The sequence below is a fragment of the Podarcis liolepis genome (genome assembly GCF_965112155.1).
Source record: "Podarcis liolepis genome assembly, chromosome: 6".
Taxonomy (NCBI): Eukaryota; Metazoa; Chordata; class Lepidosauria; order Squamata; family Lacertidae; genus Podarcis; species Podarcis liolepis.
The window spans coordinates 63438709-63455733 of NC_139559.1; the positions used below are offsets into that span (position 1 = coordinate 63438709).

At 39.2% G+C, this 17025-nt stretch overlaps 1 protein-coding gene and 1 long non-coding RNA gene across 22 annotated transcripts in view; one reads left to right on the top strand and one right to left on the bottom strand.

Annotated features, from left to right (window-relative positions):
• LRRC7 (leucine rich repeat containing 7) overlaps positions 1 to 17025 on the top strand; it is a 197191-nt gene that overhangs the window by 24190 nt on the left and 155976 nt on the right. The window lies entirely within an intron of this gene.
• Positions 1 to 17025, bottom strand: part of LOC310710113 — a 61357-nt gene that overhangs the window by 2603 nt on the left and 41729 nt on the right. For both annotated transcript variants that reach the window (XR_014527811.1, XR_014527812.1), the window contains one exon: positions 16364 to 16504. This is a non-coding gene — a long non-coding RNA (uncharacterized lncRNA). The remainder of the gene's footprint in view (positions 1 to 16363; positions 16505 to 17025) is intronic.

The following is a 17025-nucleotide window of genomic DNA, read 5'->3' on the forward strand; positions in this document are numbered from 1 at the left end:
AGGGGCTACATTCTTAGTACAAAAGCTTCATGCCAGTTTCTATTTTTGGTGATCCAGGATCTCAGTTCTTTGTGTCATTTTGTTGTAATATCAGCATAAATGTATATTAGTAGCCTATCCTTTTATTTGAAGTTCACATCTGAATGATTAGTGCCTTTATGCTTACATATCCAGTCAATATTTGTATTTATACAGTTAGTAATGATATATTGCTAAAGGCTAGCTGTTCATTTTTTACTTTCTTGTTTTCCCCACCCATCCATCTATTATAATAGACCCTGTGGAACTTACAGTGTAGTTGAATCTATCTTTTTACTGTTGTCCTTTTCTGTTTCGGAGCCAAGATTGATTTGAAATTATCATAATTAGTGAAGTAATCATTTTTAAAGTCTTGAAAGATCTGAATAAATGGTTTCTTAATACATATTCCTCCTGCCAGTTGGCTATTTCTTATTGATTACTTTCATTTTCTGGCAGTCAGATATTTGTGAATGTGTAAGAACATTATAGCAAACATGAAATAGTGGCAGTTTTGTTTTTGTTATATATATATCTATAATTTGTGTACTGACTTTTTATATTGAGGTGCTTCACAACAAAATGCAGTTACAATAAGAAGATAATATATCAAATAAAACAATCCATTTTGGTTAAAAAGCAGCAATAAGATAGAAATGCTTAAAGGCTATAGCTTTAAGAATGCCTGCAGAAACTTAACTCATTTTGAAACCCTTTTTTAAAAAGTAGGAGCAACTCTTTGGGGAGGCCAGTCCACATTGTAGGCTCCAGCCAAACTTATATTGCTGGATTAGAACAATGTGTCATCAATTTAAAGAGATTAAGCCAACACTCACATAGGGTGGGTAGAGCAGCAAGGCAATTGTGTGTCGTGAGGTATAAGGCTTCAGAGACATTTAAAGCGAAACAAACACAAATTTTACTTAAGGTCAACAGTTTTGAAAAGATGTTCCAGAAAAAACTCCTCATTTTAAAAAGTTATCCATAAGAACAAAAAATAACACTGCTACTAAAATCAATATTGGCTCAAATCAACCCTAAACCTAACTAAGCCAATACATGCTAACTTGTCTCCCTCAATTTAGCATCTCAGTCCTTTTGCAGCCTCTCCCTAGCTTCTTTCTTCTGTAGTACTACATTTGTGCTCTAGGAACGTAAGAGTCATAGAATCATAAGAGTTGGAAAGGACCCTGAGGATCATCTAGTCCAACTCCCTGCAGTGCAGGAATATGCAGTTGTCCCATATGGGGATCAAACCTGCAACCTTGGCGTTATCAGCGCCATGCTCTAACCAACTGAGCTGTTTGACTTGTCCTCCTGCATCAGACCAAAGGCTCATCTAACCTAGGGTCCTTTCTCACACTGTCCCACCAGAAACTTATGGGAAGTCGGCAAGCAGGATATGAGCATAGCAGTACCCTTTCCACTTGTTTCTCTCCAACAACTAGTACTGAGAGGCAGGGGATCAGGTGGCGCTGTGCCTCATGGGCTTGCTGATCAGAAGGTCAGTGGTTTGAATTTGCACAACAGGGTGAGCGCCCATTGCTCTGCCCCAGCTCCTGCCAACCTAGCAGTTTGAAAGCATACCAGTGCAAGTATGCAACCAGTGCAACCACTGCAGCTGGAAGGTAAACAGTGCTTCTTTGCACTCTGGCACTCGTCACGGTGTCCTGTTGTGCCGGAAGTGGTTTAGTCATTCTGACAACATGACCTGGAAAGTTGTCTGCGGACAAACGCCGGCTCCCTTGGCCTAAAATGCTAGATGAGTGCAGCACCTCATAGTCGTCTTTGACTGGACTTAACCGTCCAGGGGTCCTTTACCTTTACCTTTTTACTGAGAGGCATTTCTGCCTCAGATGATATAGGTAGTACACAGCCATCATAACCATTTTATATAGTAGCCATTGATGGCTCATTCTTTCATTAATTTGTCCTTTTAAAGGCAACCAGGTTTCCTAATGAGCCCTAAGATAGAATTGGACTTTTTCAGATGTGCCACAGACTGCATTGACATTTTCATCCAGCTATCCACTGCAACTCCAAGGTCTGTTTCTTGGTCAGACACTGCCCACTTAGACTCCATAAGTTAGCACTCCCCCATCCCTAGTGAATCACTTTACGCTAGGATAAAGGTGACAAGACGCCTTGTTGAAGAGTTGTAATATTGTTAACTTTCCATTGTATAGATACCTTCATATAACATTTTCTATATTTTTATTTTATATTGTGCATGTGAGTAAAAAACCCTGACCCTAAAAGGTATGGCGTACTCAAATGTGAGTGTATTATAGAAATCTATGAAATTAAAATATATACAGTATCCTCTCTTTTTTTCTTTATCTCTAATGTGTTAATTCTTCCTTTTGTAGTATGTAGCATATCTAAGGGATATGCAAGACAGCCTTTGTGTCAGATACCCTGCTATTATATCTTGCTTTTTCTTCATATAGCCTAGTCATCCGTAGTATATAGAAAACATTTAGCTGAATATCTAACTGCCAACTTTTTTAAGTTAGTCACTTCTGTTGAGCAGGTAATCTGTTCACTGTAGCTGTTTATTTTTACACCCGGGGCAAACACTGGGTGCAGACTATTTTTTACTCCCTACTTGTCTAATCTAGTTATTTTAAGGTAACAGCCTATTTCTTTCTTTCTTCACTCAACCATCTCAAATTAAAATTATGATGGCCAAAATAAGGATGTGGAATGTTAAAACAATCTCATAACAGAGGCTTGTTCTGATTGTCACCCTGTAGTGTTAGATTATACAAGTAGATTCCCATGTCATAGTTGTAGTAAACACACAGACAGAAAAAATGCCCTGTGTTTTTCTACAAACAAAGCATAATACTGCATGTTGCAGAGGCTTCATCCTTGAATTATGAAATCCAACCAGTCCTTTAAGTGGATAATATTGTAAGTGGAAGATTTGCCCTGAGGCTGATCGCTAAACATTCAAAGTTCTTTTTGTGCCAAATACAGCAGCATGGAAACTAAAGCAATCCTGCTACCTAAATCCTAGGGCTTGTGCCAGAGCAACATTTAATGTATAATATGCATTGAAGCTCTAGTATAAAAATGTGTCTTTTATAGTTAACATATAATAGAAATTTTTAGAATGTAAAAGTGCTCATGATGGAATGGCTATTTCCTTTTTCCAATGTGATATTGTGAAATCGTTACTGTTAACTGGGTTGTCATCATAGCCAATGGACCTGCTTCATAGCTTTATTAAATAAGAAAAAGCTGTTTCTGTCTCATTTTATTGCATTAAAAGAACAAAACATATGTGGCTGTTTGCTAATATATGCTGATGAGCTCAAGTGTTGCTGCTTTAATATGCTGGATGCAGGTGTTGGTTCTTGAACAGTGCATCCACACTAGATTGTGAACTTTATGTGTATGCCAGGGTTGATTATGCCTGAGACACACAGCATGGAAACTTTTCTTTGCAAAAGGAGAATGCAAGGATACCAGGATAAACAACTAGACCAAAAATGAAAGTTCAAAGCTTTATCTCCTAATCAAGTATTAAACAGCTTAGGACTTTCTCTTCCTTGTGAAGAGAAGTCTTGGAAACAGAGATTTGAGTGAAATAATTATCCTACTAGCACAGTAACCCTAATCCTCCTGCACACACCAAGGAAGGAATAGTCACACATGCAAACATGGGGACATGATCCATGTTTTATTATGTTTTAAATGGGCTTTGTAAAGAGTTGTGCTGGGATTCTATTACTTTATATCACTTATTGTTTTAATTACATTTGTTATTTATTTAAAGTGTTGTACTGGATTTTATTTTTAACAGCTGTTGTTTGCTTTTGTAATTACTGCTTGATAAGGGCATGAATATCAACAAATGGAACCTAGTTAGTGTTCCCATGCCCTGATGATGGTTGCCTTGGGGTAATGCAGAGGTGGGCTTTTACACTCATAGCACCAGTATTTGGGAACTCTAGAATACAAGAGGCCTCATCAGTATTGGCTGTCTGCTGGCTTTTGAAGACACTCCTATTTACAATAGTAGTTACTGCCTAAGCTCTGTAGTCCTGAACAATTTCTTAAAACGGTGATGGCTCAGGTATCAAACTCTCTGCTTTATCTTTCCAGCATGATAGTCAGTGAGTCATGCCAGATTCTTCTGTTTCCTGTATCTTGGGGTATATTTTGTGTGCCCCTTAAATCATCTGACTTCCTACCTCCCATCCTTTTCATTGACTGAATTTCAGCTAATGACCATAGATTTGGAAACTGCTTCTGTAAAAATAATCTCTGTTACTAAGCCTGGTACACCTGTTGACTAGTTGCAAGTATTGTACCATTTTGGCACATGTGAATATCAGAGCTGAATTGGAAAGTTTAGATTTGTACTATTTTCCACTTTGCTGTCAGCCTGCTAAGATAGCTTGCTGCCTTTGGGTACAGTGGAGGATGCTGTTCCATCAACAGTGTTGAAGTAAGGTTCAACTGGTATTCCATTTGTCTTACAGAATGTGGGGAGGGTATCTTGCCATTTACCTGAGACAGAAAATGCCTTGGCCTGGCTCCAGAACGTAGACTACTCATTGAATAAATTGTTCCAAGGCTACTTTTTCTTGTAATATGCTGATTTATCAAAGCAAAGGAACAGAATATGTTTAGTTTTTTATGGCAAACAAGTTAGAGCTTTCTCTTTAAAACTGCTTAATTTTGTTTGCTGCTGAACATGTTACTTGCCTCATTATATACTGACCTTGGTCTAGGCCACTGTATTTATGAATAAAATTAACACAGAACTTGAGAGCGCTTGTCAGTACTACAGTGCAGATTAGCATTAAAAGCAGATTTTGAAAAAAGAGATAGCTCAGCAGGTTTCAGGATTAAACCACTGTAGCAATCAGGAACTAATTGGAAATTGGGATAGGAAAAGACTAATGTTAAAAAGGAGATCTTTAACACCTCTGAGTCAGCACTTATAGTTAATCAGGCTCATCTCCTGGCAGAATACCTTGACAAGTTACTGGCTCAGCTCCTCTTTTCTGACAGACTTTGAAGGTCTGCTAGCCACACAACTGAAGATTTGTAAACGGATAGATTCAGATTTTGAAGTAACCAGATTTTCCAAGGCATTTCATCCCTTTTAATTAACATTGATTCTGGGAGTTGCGGAACAATGTGAAAGCAAGATATATCTTTGTCCAACTTTACTTTCATCGGCTGCTCCCAAACTTTGAAACCCCCTTCGTAGAGAGATTAGTCTGGCTTCCCTCCTTGTTGTCCTTCCATCAGCGGGTGAAGACTTCTTGTTCCAACAGATGTGTGCGAATTGACTCTTTTTAAGGAATGGGCTGGTGTTATGTTTTTATTGTAGTGTTCTGTGTATTTTAATAGATTATGTTTAATCTTTTTTAATGATTGATTTCCCCCATGATTATAGCTGCTTCTATTTTAACTGTAAGCTGCCTTACAGTGAATAGTGGAATGTTTTATAGTTCTTCATTTTGTATGTAATGATATTGCAGAATAAATAAGAGCTCGTCAGACAAGGTTACTTTGATTTAAAATGCACGTGAAGAGGGTTTTTTTTACGTATATTGTGTGATATCTGATTGTTAATGAGCAGTGTGCAATTACAAGATAATTTTTGTTCAAATTTTAATTAAAGGAAAGCAATAAAGAAACTGATAATCACCTGGTTTTAGTGGAACCAATATATGACTGTGTAAACCAGCATGTTTACTAAGCATGTATGACCCATTTGGGGCCATAATTTATGTAAATGTTCTAAAATTGATATTTTATTGCACATAAGTGTTGCATGGTGGTATGAGTTGCTAGGAGTTCAAGAATTGGAAATGGACTTTGTTATAAGGTGGGCCCAAATGGATGTTGGCACTAAATCACTGGGCCAAGTAATCCTTTTCTTGTCAGAATATTATTTTGGTAGCAGTTTCAGTAATGAGATTTCCATTAAGATGTGTTGTGTAGAAATGGTTCAAGCAGAGAAGTGACACAGAAATATTATCAGGAATGTAAATTCTTTGAAAGCTTGACTTTCTCTGGAATGTGAAAGTCCTATGCCTTTACCACAATATATGTTTTCCCTCTGTGATGGGAATTAATTAAACGTGTGTGTGTGTGTGTGTGTAAATCAGTTATCCAACACTTCATTCATTCTGCTGGTTAAATGCAAGCTTAAACAAAGTGTTACTGGAAGCTTTTATTTTTGAACTTTAGCAGACCTATAGGATAAGGCTGTTCGGTCATAGTACTCTGCTGGTACGGTGAAGTAAATAGAATCAAGTTAATTAATGAGACAGATTACACACCCTACTATACGAGTTCGCTCATGGCCATGCAAACAAAATTTCAGCAGTTTTCTGTTTCTAAGGTTCCATTGTCAAATAGTTTCCTGTTCACGGGTTGAATAGAAGGAATAATAAAAATATCTTACAGGATGAATTATAATCAAGGGCACTAAGAGGAATGGTACGTTCCTCTTTTCCTTACATTTTGGGTAATGGTCAAAGTAAGTACAAATCTTCAGGCAATGTAGGAAATCTGGTACAACAAATCATTCTGATTGTAGACTGATCTAAGTCCCTTGTGCAAAGAATCTGGCCTGAGAGCATTAAACACAATTAACTGAAATAAGCCCCTTTTCTGTATTGAGCATGACAAGATCAATGTAACCTTACTGGTTCTCATTAACCTGAATTAAATTATATCTAGAGCAAGTGTTTGACCTGTCCTGGATAAATTCAAATTAATCAAAAACACTGATTTAGGATAATAGTGTTTTTAAGACTTTCATAGAGCCTCATCTTCTTGGCTTGGTAGTGTAGCTTTCCTTATGTCTTACATAAAGCAGGATGAGTAGATGGAAAGATGAATCAAACTGTCTCCCTCTTTCAGTGGCTGCCCCAATTATATAAAAGCTTAGACGTCTACTCATCTCTCCCAGTCTGATTAAAACATGGTTACAAACTCATAGTAATAATAGTAACAATAATGTTAAGCATTTTAAGTTCATGTTGTCATTTTAAATTTCACATCAACTGCTCCATTTTACATATTGAGGCAGCAATCCTGGACACTCTTACTAAGAAGTAAACCACGTTGGACACAGTGGGACTTATTTCTGAAGACAGATGCATATGATTGCATTGTTAATCATTAAACACTGTTCAAAACAGTTTGTAGTAAGGTCCAAGTACAGAAAATTTAAAAAATACGCAAATTAAAACGTTTAAAAATATCACAGTAACAAATACTTTCATGGCAATAGCTAAAGATTTCTTTGGCAAACTGAGTCTGCTCATTTGATTTTGTCTCAGCATGTTAGGTAGTCGTTTTCAAGTTCAGTATCTGAGGAGTGGTTCATTCTTAGCTGCTTTGTTTTGTTTTAAAAACCTAGTAAACTTAATAGTTTAGAGTAGTTAACTTTCAAGCAAAACTCCTGCATGCCTTATTTTTCTGTCTCTTCCTCTTTCCCCAATTTTAAATGTACTGGTATGTAGGATACAAGTTAAAATGTTCCACCTCATGCAGGAATAATATTGGGTATTGGCAGATCTCCCTCTTTTTCCTGCCCTGCTGTCTTTTAGTAATATATATTTGTGACTTACTTGGATGATGGAGTGGTAATGAAGTGTATTTTTCTGCTATACTTTCCTGGGGAGAAATGATCTAACAATGCCAAAGTGGTATTGTTGGCTGTAACACCAAACCATGGTTTAGCACTACATGAATGAACCTAGCTTTTTCTTGGGCTCATGCACTTTCCATGCCACCCCTAACATGCCAGAGCGTTTTGTTTCTGCATTTAGTTAACTACACTCTCCCATGTCGTCCAAATTGGGGGTTGTGGTATAACAATAAATAATCATTTAACTGTAGTTAAATGAAAGTGGCAGCTTCCAGTCTTTCCATCTTGGCCTCAAGAGGGCGGGGAAAGAGAGAGTATTTGAGGCTAGACATACTCATGTCTTCTGTATGCTGTTTCCTGTAATGTAGTTTGTGCCTTGGCTGACTCTTCTACGTCTTCTTAATTGTCCTGATTTTGCTAATTTTAGTTCTTGGTCTTACCAACTATCCTGCTTTTGTTAACTCCAGATATAATGTGAGAATTATTTTTGCAGTCTTCTCACATCTTCTTTGAAATAAAATAGCTCTTGGGTTCCTTTTTGGTTTCAGTTTCAAATATTCACTGTGTTCAAATATTCACTGTGTTAACATGAAGCTAAGTGAATGTTAGGGTCATAGAATCATAGAATCATAGAGTTGGAAGAGACCACAAGGGCCATCGAGTCCAACCCCCTGCCAAGCAGGAAACACTATCAGAGCACTCCTGACATATGGTTGTCAAGCCTCTGCTTAAAGACCTCCAAAGTAGGAGACTCCACCACACTCCTTGGCAGCAAATTCCACTGTCAAACAGCTCTTACTGTCAGGAAGTTCTTCCTAATGTTTAGGTGGAATCTTCTTTCTTGTAGTTTGGATCCATTGCTCCGTGTCCGCTTCTCTGGAGCAGCAGAAAACAACCTTTCTCCCTCCTCCATATGACATCCTTTTATATATTTGAACATGGCTATCATATCACCACTTAACCTCCTCTTCTCCAGGCTAAACATGCCCAGCTCCCTTAGCCGTTCCTCATAAGGCATCGTTTCCAGGCCTTTGACCATTTTGGTTGCCCTCCTCTGGGCACGTTCCAGTTTGTCAGTGTCCTTCTTGAACTGTGGTGCCCAGAACTGGACACAGTACTCCAGGTGAGGTCTGACCAGAGCAGAATACAGTGGCACTATTACTTCCCTTGATCTAGATGCTATACTCCTATTGATGCAGCCCAGAATTGCATTGGCTTTTTTAGCTGCCGCATCACACTGTTGGCTCATGTCAAGTTTGTGGTCAACCAAGACTCCTAGATCCTTTTCACATGTACTGCTCTCAAGCCAGGTGTCACCCATCTTGTATTTGTGCCTCTCATTTTTTTTGCCCAAGTGCAATACTTTACATTTCTCCTTGTTAAAGTTAATCTTGTTTGTTTTTGCCCAGTTCTCTAATCTGGCAAGGTCGTTTTGAAGTGTGATCCTGTCCTCTGGGGTGTTAGCCACCCCTCCCAGTTTGGTGTCATCTGCAAATTTGATCAGGATGCCCTTGAGTCCATCATCCAAGTCGTTGATAAAGATGTTGAATAAGACCGGGCCCAAGACAGAACCCTGTGGCACCCCACTAGTCACTCTTCTCCAGGATGAAGAGGAACCATTGATGAGCACCCTTTGGTTTCGGTCAGTCAGCCAGTTACAAATCCACTGAATGGTAGCATAGTCAAGACCACATTTTACCAGCTTCTTTACAAGAATATCATGGGGCACCTTGTCGAATGCCTTGCTGAAATCAAGATAGGCTACATCCACTGCGTTCCCTTCATCTACCAGGCTTGTAATTCTGTCAAAAAACGAGGTCAGGCTAGTCTGACATGACTTACTTTTCAGAAATCCATGCTGACTATTGGTGATCACAGCATTCCTTTCTAGGTGCTCACAGACTGTTTGCTTAATGATCTGCTCCAGAATCTTCCCTGGTATTGATGTCAGACTGACTGGGCGATAATTATTTGGGTCCTCTCTTTCCCCCTTTTTGAAAATAGGGACAACATTTGCCCTCCTCCAGTCTGCCGGGACTTCACCTGTTCTCCAAGAATTCTCAAAGATGACTGCCAGTGGTTCTGAGATCACATCTGCCAGTTCTTTTAATACTCTTGGATGCAGTTCATCTGGCCCTGGAGACTTGAATACATCTAAACTAGCCAAGTATTCTTGTACTATCTCCTTAGTTATTCTGGGCTGTGTTTTCTCTGCTGAATCATTTGCTCCAAATTCTTCAGGTCGGGCATTGTTTTCTTTATCGGAGAAGACTGAGGCAAAGAAGGCATTGAGGAGTTCAGCCCTTTCTGTGTCCCCTGTTTGCATTTCACCATCTTCTCCTCTGAGTGACCCCACTGTTTCTTTGTTCTTCCTTTTGCTACGGACATACCCATAAAAGCCTTAATAATAATAATAATAATAATAATAATAATAATAATAATTTATTTATTTATTTATTTATTTATACATACCCTGCCCATTTATACTGTGATACATCAAACATTAAAAGCTTCCCTAAACAGGGCTGCCTTCAGATGTCTTCTAAAAGTCTGGTAGTTGTTGTTCTCTTTGACATCTGGTGGGAGGGCGTTCCACAGGGAGGGCGCCACTAACCTCTCTAGCAAGCCTGAGTTCATTCTGTGCTTTAACTTTTCTGACTTTGTGTCTACATGTGCTGGCTATTTGTTTGAATTCCTCTTTGGTGGTTTCCCCTCTTTTCCATTTTTTGTACACATCTTTTTTTAATCTTAACTCAGTTAAAAGTTCTTTAGATAGCCACCCTGGCTTCTTTAGGCACCTTCCATGTTTCCGTCTCATTGGTATTGCCTGAAGTTGTGCTTTTACTATCTCCCTCTTAACAAACTCCCAGCCATCATGAACTCCCTTTCCTTTTAGTATTACTGTCCATGGGATCTCACCCAGCACTTCCCTATGTTTTATGAAGTCGGCTTTCTTAAAGTCAAGAAATTGAGTCCTAGTATGCTTGGCTGCTCCTTTCCACTGTATAGTAAACTTCAGAAGAGCATGATCACTCGCGCCTAATGATCCTTCCACTTCTACCCCACTAACCAGGTCATCAACATTGGTTAGGACCAGATATAAAATGGCTGTTCCTCTTGTTGCTTCTCCCACTTTCTGGACAATGAAGTTGTCTGCAAGGCCAGTGAGGAATCTGTTTGACCTTATGCTCTTGGCTGAGTTTGACATCCAACAAATATCCGGGTAATTGAAGTCCCCCATTACTACTATCTCCCTTCCTTTTGCATGCTTGGCCATCTGTTCCAGGAAGGCATCATCTATGTCCTCCGTTTGGCTTGGGGATCTATAGTAAACTCCCACAATGAGGTCTCTGTTATTCTTCTCTCCCTTAATTTTGACCCAAATGCTCTCACTTTGGCTTTGAGGTTCTAAATCTTGGATCTCTTCACAAGTTCTAAATCTTGGATCTCTTCACAGGGTCATGGGTGGCGCTGTGGGTTAAACCACAGAGCCTAGGACTTGCCAATCAGAAGGTTGGCGGTTCGAATCCCCGCGACGGAGTGAGCTCCCATTGCTCAGTCCCTGCTCCTGCCCACCTAACAGTTCGAAAGCACGTCAAAGTGCAAGTAGATAAATAGGTACCGCTCCGGCGGGAAGGTAAACGGCGTTTCTGTGCGCTGCTCTGGTTTGCCAGAAGCTGCTTAGTCATGCTGGCCACATGACCCAGAAGCTGTACGCTGGCTCCCTTGGCCAATAAAGCGAGATGAGCGCCGCAACCCCAGAGTCGGCCACGACTGGACCTAATGGTCAGGGGTCCCTTTACCTTTAAGTGAATGTTACATTTCCCCCCTACAAATTATCTCATGGTTCCTAATACATGCATGCAAATTCCAGAGAAACATTTACCACTTAAACTTTCAGAACGAGACAGTTGCTACCTTGTGTGGAGTTCTCACTTATACACAGTCCCCCTGTTTTGTATAAGCCTGTTAGTCAAATTTGCAAACATCTAGTGACCACATCACCCAGAAGCCCTGTTATGAGCTGAAATGTCAAGCGGCCACCAGGGAGAGAAAGGGAAGATTAGAAGTAAAAAGGCTCTAAAGGGCCAAGGCGGTAAAGTGGGTAATAATGATGTGAATGTATAATATTAAATGGAAAATAAATAAAAATTATATATTTTTTTAAAAAGTAAAAAAGGCTTCTCCTGTTTGAATTTTATCCACATATGTGGATGAAAGGGACTCCTATGTGAAAAGGGATATTTATTTAATGCAAGAACCATCACACATAATAAGAAACCTTTTCCTGCGGCTTTGCCCTTGCTGTCATGTCAGCAACATGAAATTCTTCATGTAGTGAATATTTCATTTTTTGCTTTTATACAGTCTTTCTAATATACTTAACACAATGCAAAGTGGTACGGCACTTCTCTATCCGCAGTGGCTGTCTCTGAGTACTGCATTTCTTGGAAAAACATGTGTGCAGCTTGTATTATTTCCCTTTTAAAAGATACACTTGTCTCTTAAGGACACAGTTTCAGAAAGTGCATTAATATTTTATCAGTCTTTTAGCCAAATTCAAGGCTACTTGTCCTTTATATATGTTATATATATTTTTTAACAAATGGATTTTATCTCTCTCTCTCCCCCTGCCTCCCCTCAGTTTTGTTATGCCACCATTTCCTCCTGATTCCCTAAGTGTTCACTTTCTGTTACAGGCACTTTTAATGCACTCACCATAACTTGCTACTTGGGAAACTTTGATAGTGTGGTATTCTGTGCTTTCTTCTTCTTTACTGTCTGTCCAGATGCTTAACAATATTTATTGTTTGAACTTTGTTTTTATAAGTGGTTTTGTACTTTCACATCTTGTGGCACCAGTTCACACAAGCAGCTTTTCTTCTGAATAAGCTGGTTTCTTTGATTACCTATGTCCCAGATGGGCATATTCCATATTGCTTGCTTCCTTTTCTGGTTTGCAGAGTGAGATCATATGAAGGAATAATCCATGATAACAGTTCTGCTGCACACAACAAAATGTCACTTATCAGTTTACTGAATGTAGAAGTGGTGTCATGGAAACTAATTGTAGGATTGAATTGCTTGACATTCCCTGGCAGCCTGTTTGGTGCATGCTTCTACATTTCTGCATCCTTCGCCACACTTCCCTGGGACTGTCTGTTGCCCTTTGACTGAAATTAGACTTTTGCATTCCTGCCAGATTTCACACAGGAATTTCCTGGTTGACTTATCACGAAATTTCTAGAGCTTCCTGGTGACATAAGACAAGGGAGGACTCAGTCCATGCTATCATTATTTTCCATTTGCCTTCCAAATATTACAGTCTCTGTCCAGCATCTCACCTTTTGTGAGCTCTCAAAAAGCCCATAGGCAATTGCATGCCTGCTATCCAATATTTACTGACATTTTATTCTGATGTATCACATAACTGTGTAATGGATATGAGCTCTTTATAAATGACTTTGACCTTTCACTTTGACCTTTTGTGTACTTCCTTAGTTTATTGCAGTTTAATTCATGGAAAGAGGGTTTACCGTATTTTTCGCTCTATAACACGCACCCAACCATAACACGCACGTAGTTTTTAGAGGAGGAAAATCTGTAGGCATGCCACCCATAGGCATTTCCTCCATAACACGCACAGACATTTCCCCTTACTTTCTAGGAGGAAAAAAGTGAGTGTTATGGTGCAAAAAATACGGTATTTTATTTTATTTTAAAGGTTTTGCACTATATACAGAGGATCCAAACCTCTTGGGGCAAAAGATTGTGGTCCTGGATCTTTAAAGTTCCAGGCCTTTTTGGAGATGAAGTCTGGCCAAGAAACAAAGTCAAAGCTTTGTTTTCAAGCTGTTTTTGTATGTGCACTATGTGGCTCCAGTGTAGGTATTCTACTCTTCTGTGCTTGCTCTCACAGTGCCCACATTAAGAGGGGAACAACCACTCTTGATGTAACCCCCCCCCCAATGTTTAGATCTAACTTATCTAGTCACACTTCACAAATTCTTTGAGACCATCTTCACTATAGCTTAGCTGTACTGAACTGAGGATCAGGAATAATTTTGTTTTTTAAGTTCTGGGAGGCTGTGCTTAATTGATGTTTCATACCTGGGTTTATTATGTATCTGTTTGCCTTGAGTATATTGCCTTGAGTATATTCTGTTGCCTTGAGTATATTCTTTTTATAAAAAGATAAATAGGAATAGATAGGAATGAAATACCAATAATAAATAATTCATTCCAATAATAATAATAATAATAATAATAATAATAATAATAATAATAATAATAATAATACAGGTTGAGCCTTGCTTCTACCAGGCACTTACTAGTTGGTCCTGGACAATCTATTATTTCTGTCTTAGCCACCCATGCGTAATACAGTGGTGCCTCGCAAGACGAAAAGAATCCGTTCTGTGATTCTCTTCATCTATCGGTTTTTTTGTCTTGCGAAGCCAGCCCATTGACGGATTAGCGCTATTAGCGGCTTTTAGCGGCTTATCGGCTTATCGTATCAGCTGATAAGCGGCTTAGCGGCTTAGAAAAAGGGGGGGAAAGGGGGAAAAAACCCCGCAGGAACTCGCAAGAGATTTTTGTCTTGCGAAGCCAGCCCATAGGAGATTCGTTTTGCGAAGCACCTCCAAAACGGAAAACTCTTCCGTCTAGCGAGTTTTCCGTCTTGCGAGGCATTCGTCTTGCGGGGCACCACTGTACAGACATAAGAATGTTGTTTTGCTTTACAGGATGGCTGTAAGAATCACACACATGGGATTATGTGAATCAAGTTGAATTGCAAAAAAATTAAGTGCTATATAAATGCAAAGTATTGCTTATTCTAACTGAAGTAGAAAGGGATAATTTGTGGTTGAGGCTTTGAATCCATGCATTATTCCTTAGCTAAGTGATACATATGGGTGCAATGTTTGAACTAGAAGTTCTGGGACTCCATAATGTTTTCAGTTCCTCTCTTTCTGCTCACATTTTCACCACTTCTAATATGCAAATTACAAACACTCTGTACAAATAATATCTTTACAGATAAACAAGCTCTACATGCAAACATTTTACAGTAGTTAAGTCTGGTATTTACTAACTTTTTAAGGTATGATAGTCATATGTATGACTGACTGACTGCTAGATAGAAATTATGGGTGTGTGCTTGGGGCAGTGAGCTCCTAGCTCTTAGGAAACAGGTTAGTTCCTTTGAGGCCAAAATAGTTGACCTGGAGAAGCTGATATAGGCAGGGAAATCGGTTGGCAAGGCCTGCAGAGACATATTAGCAGGAAAATGGCAAATGCAGTTCAGTGTAAAGGAGTGTAAAGTAATGCACATATATACCGGTAATTTCACATATACAGTCATGGTGTCTGAATTGACAGTGACTGACGAGGACTGACTTTTGGGATGTGTTGGATAATTCGATTAAGATGTCAACACAGTGTGCAGCGGATGTGAAAAAATGGGAATTCTGTGCTAGGGATCACTAGAAAAGAACAAATCTATGATGCAACCATATTCAGACTACTGTTTGTGGTGGTGTAGAGCTGGAAAAGGTTCAGGAAAAGGCAACCAAAAGAGGAGGTCAGAGCAGCTGGGTAGAGTTTTTCTCCCTCTGTCATAATACAAGATATTGGGGACATCCAATACAGCCAAATGTTGCAAGGTTCAGGGCAGACAAAACAAAGTTCTTCTTCACACAGTGTATGGTTAAAGTATAGAATTTGCTTCCACAAGAAGTGATGATGGCTGTCACCTTGGAGGGTTTAAAAGAGAGTTAGACAAATTCATGGAAGATAAGGCTCTCAGTGGCTAGTAGTAAGGATGTCAATGTTCAGTCTCTACTGTTGAAGGCAATAGGAACACGGGAAGCTGCCTTACCCTGAAACTGACCATTGGTCTGTCTAGCTGAATATTGTCTACACTGACTCAGGGTTTCAGATCCCAACCCTACCTGAAGATGTCAGGGATTGAAGCTAGAACTTTCTGCATTCAAAGCAGATGCTCTGCCACTGAGCTTTTCTTGCATTATATCTCTGAATACCAGTTGCTAAGAATCACAGGTGGGGGAGAGTGCTGTTGCGCTCACATTCTGCATGTGGGGCTTTCTGTGGGTCTCTGATTGGCTACTTTGAAAACAATAAACTAGACAAGATGGCTCTTCTTATGCTCTTATGACTTTCCAAAATCTTCCCAACATGCCTATATCTTTTTTCTTTTAAAGAACAGCAACCCAAATTTACTGAAAACATGATCAAATCCTGCTATTTCATCATTCATACTTAGGTGTGAAATACAATAAAGATACCTAGCCGAGAGCACAGAGACTAGCTTTTCAAAGAGTATTGTTACTGCATGAATATGCATTTTTCTAAAAATTATTTTTTTAAGCCTTTTTAAAAGAGCAGCTTTCCCCTGGAGGTATTGTTTTAGTTAACATAATAAAAGGACGATATATTTTGAAACCTTTTAAGTTTGCTGAACACCCCTCCTCCCCACAAATGGTTTCTCTTGAAATAAAAATCATTTTCCTTGATATTACACGTGGCACAATTTCCTGGCAGAGGAAGTACATTTAATTCCACCAAGTTAAGATAAAGTTACAGGATTGGCCCTACCACTGAGAGATTGAGATGGCTGCCTTGGACAGTAGATGCTGGGGACAGGGAATAGCAACGATGTGTTGGCAGAGAAAAGCAGCCCACACTACTCACATGCTAAAGTTGACTCCAGCAGTGGTTGTGGCTTTATAGTCCAGCCTGCAGCCAATTACACACTTCCTCCAAGTTGGAAGGGGACACTACAGTCTTTCCAGGCTTGTTTCAAGCAGATCTACTCAAATGTCAGCTGGTCTCCTGAGAAGTAATAAGAGGGGCTGGGGGAGAGATGACACACTTCTACTGTTCAGGAAAAACATCAACAAGATAGAAAGCAGTTGCAAGGGTTTTTAAAAAATGCTGTCAACACTCATGTGGATTATTGGTTTATGCTTTCTGGCCAAACTTGTGGTTCTCTGCTGTTTAATAAAACCCAGTGACTCCATGTCACGTGCATGCATTGATATGAAAAAGTTTCTAGCCAAACACTAAGGCTGCCGTCCTGTGCTTATTTAGATTAAGTTGTATTCAGATGTGTAAATATAGAGAAAATTTAGTTACATAGTGTTTATGTGCAAGTATGTAAGTTTATGGTGTGTGGAAATCTTCCCTAATACAAGACTCACCTACCATAGTCACCACTGTCTGCATACAAATTCAAGATATCTCATGTAATAGGTAAATCAGGTGCAGTTTCCTTCATATCATAGATTTGACCCTGGAGATAAATATATTTTCTTGTTCACACACACTCATGAAAATAGCATTTTAAAGAAACT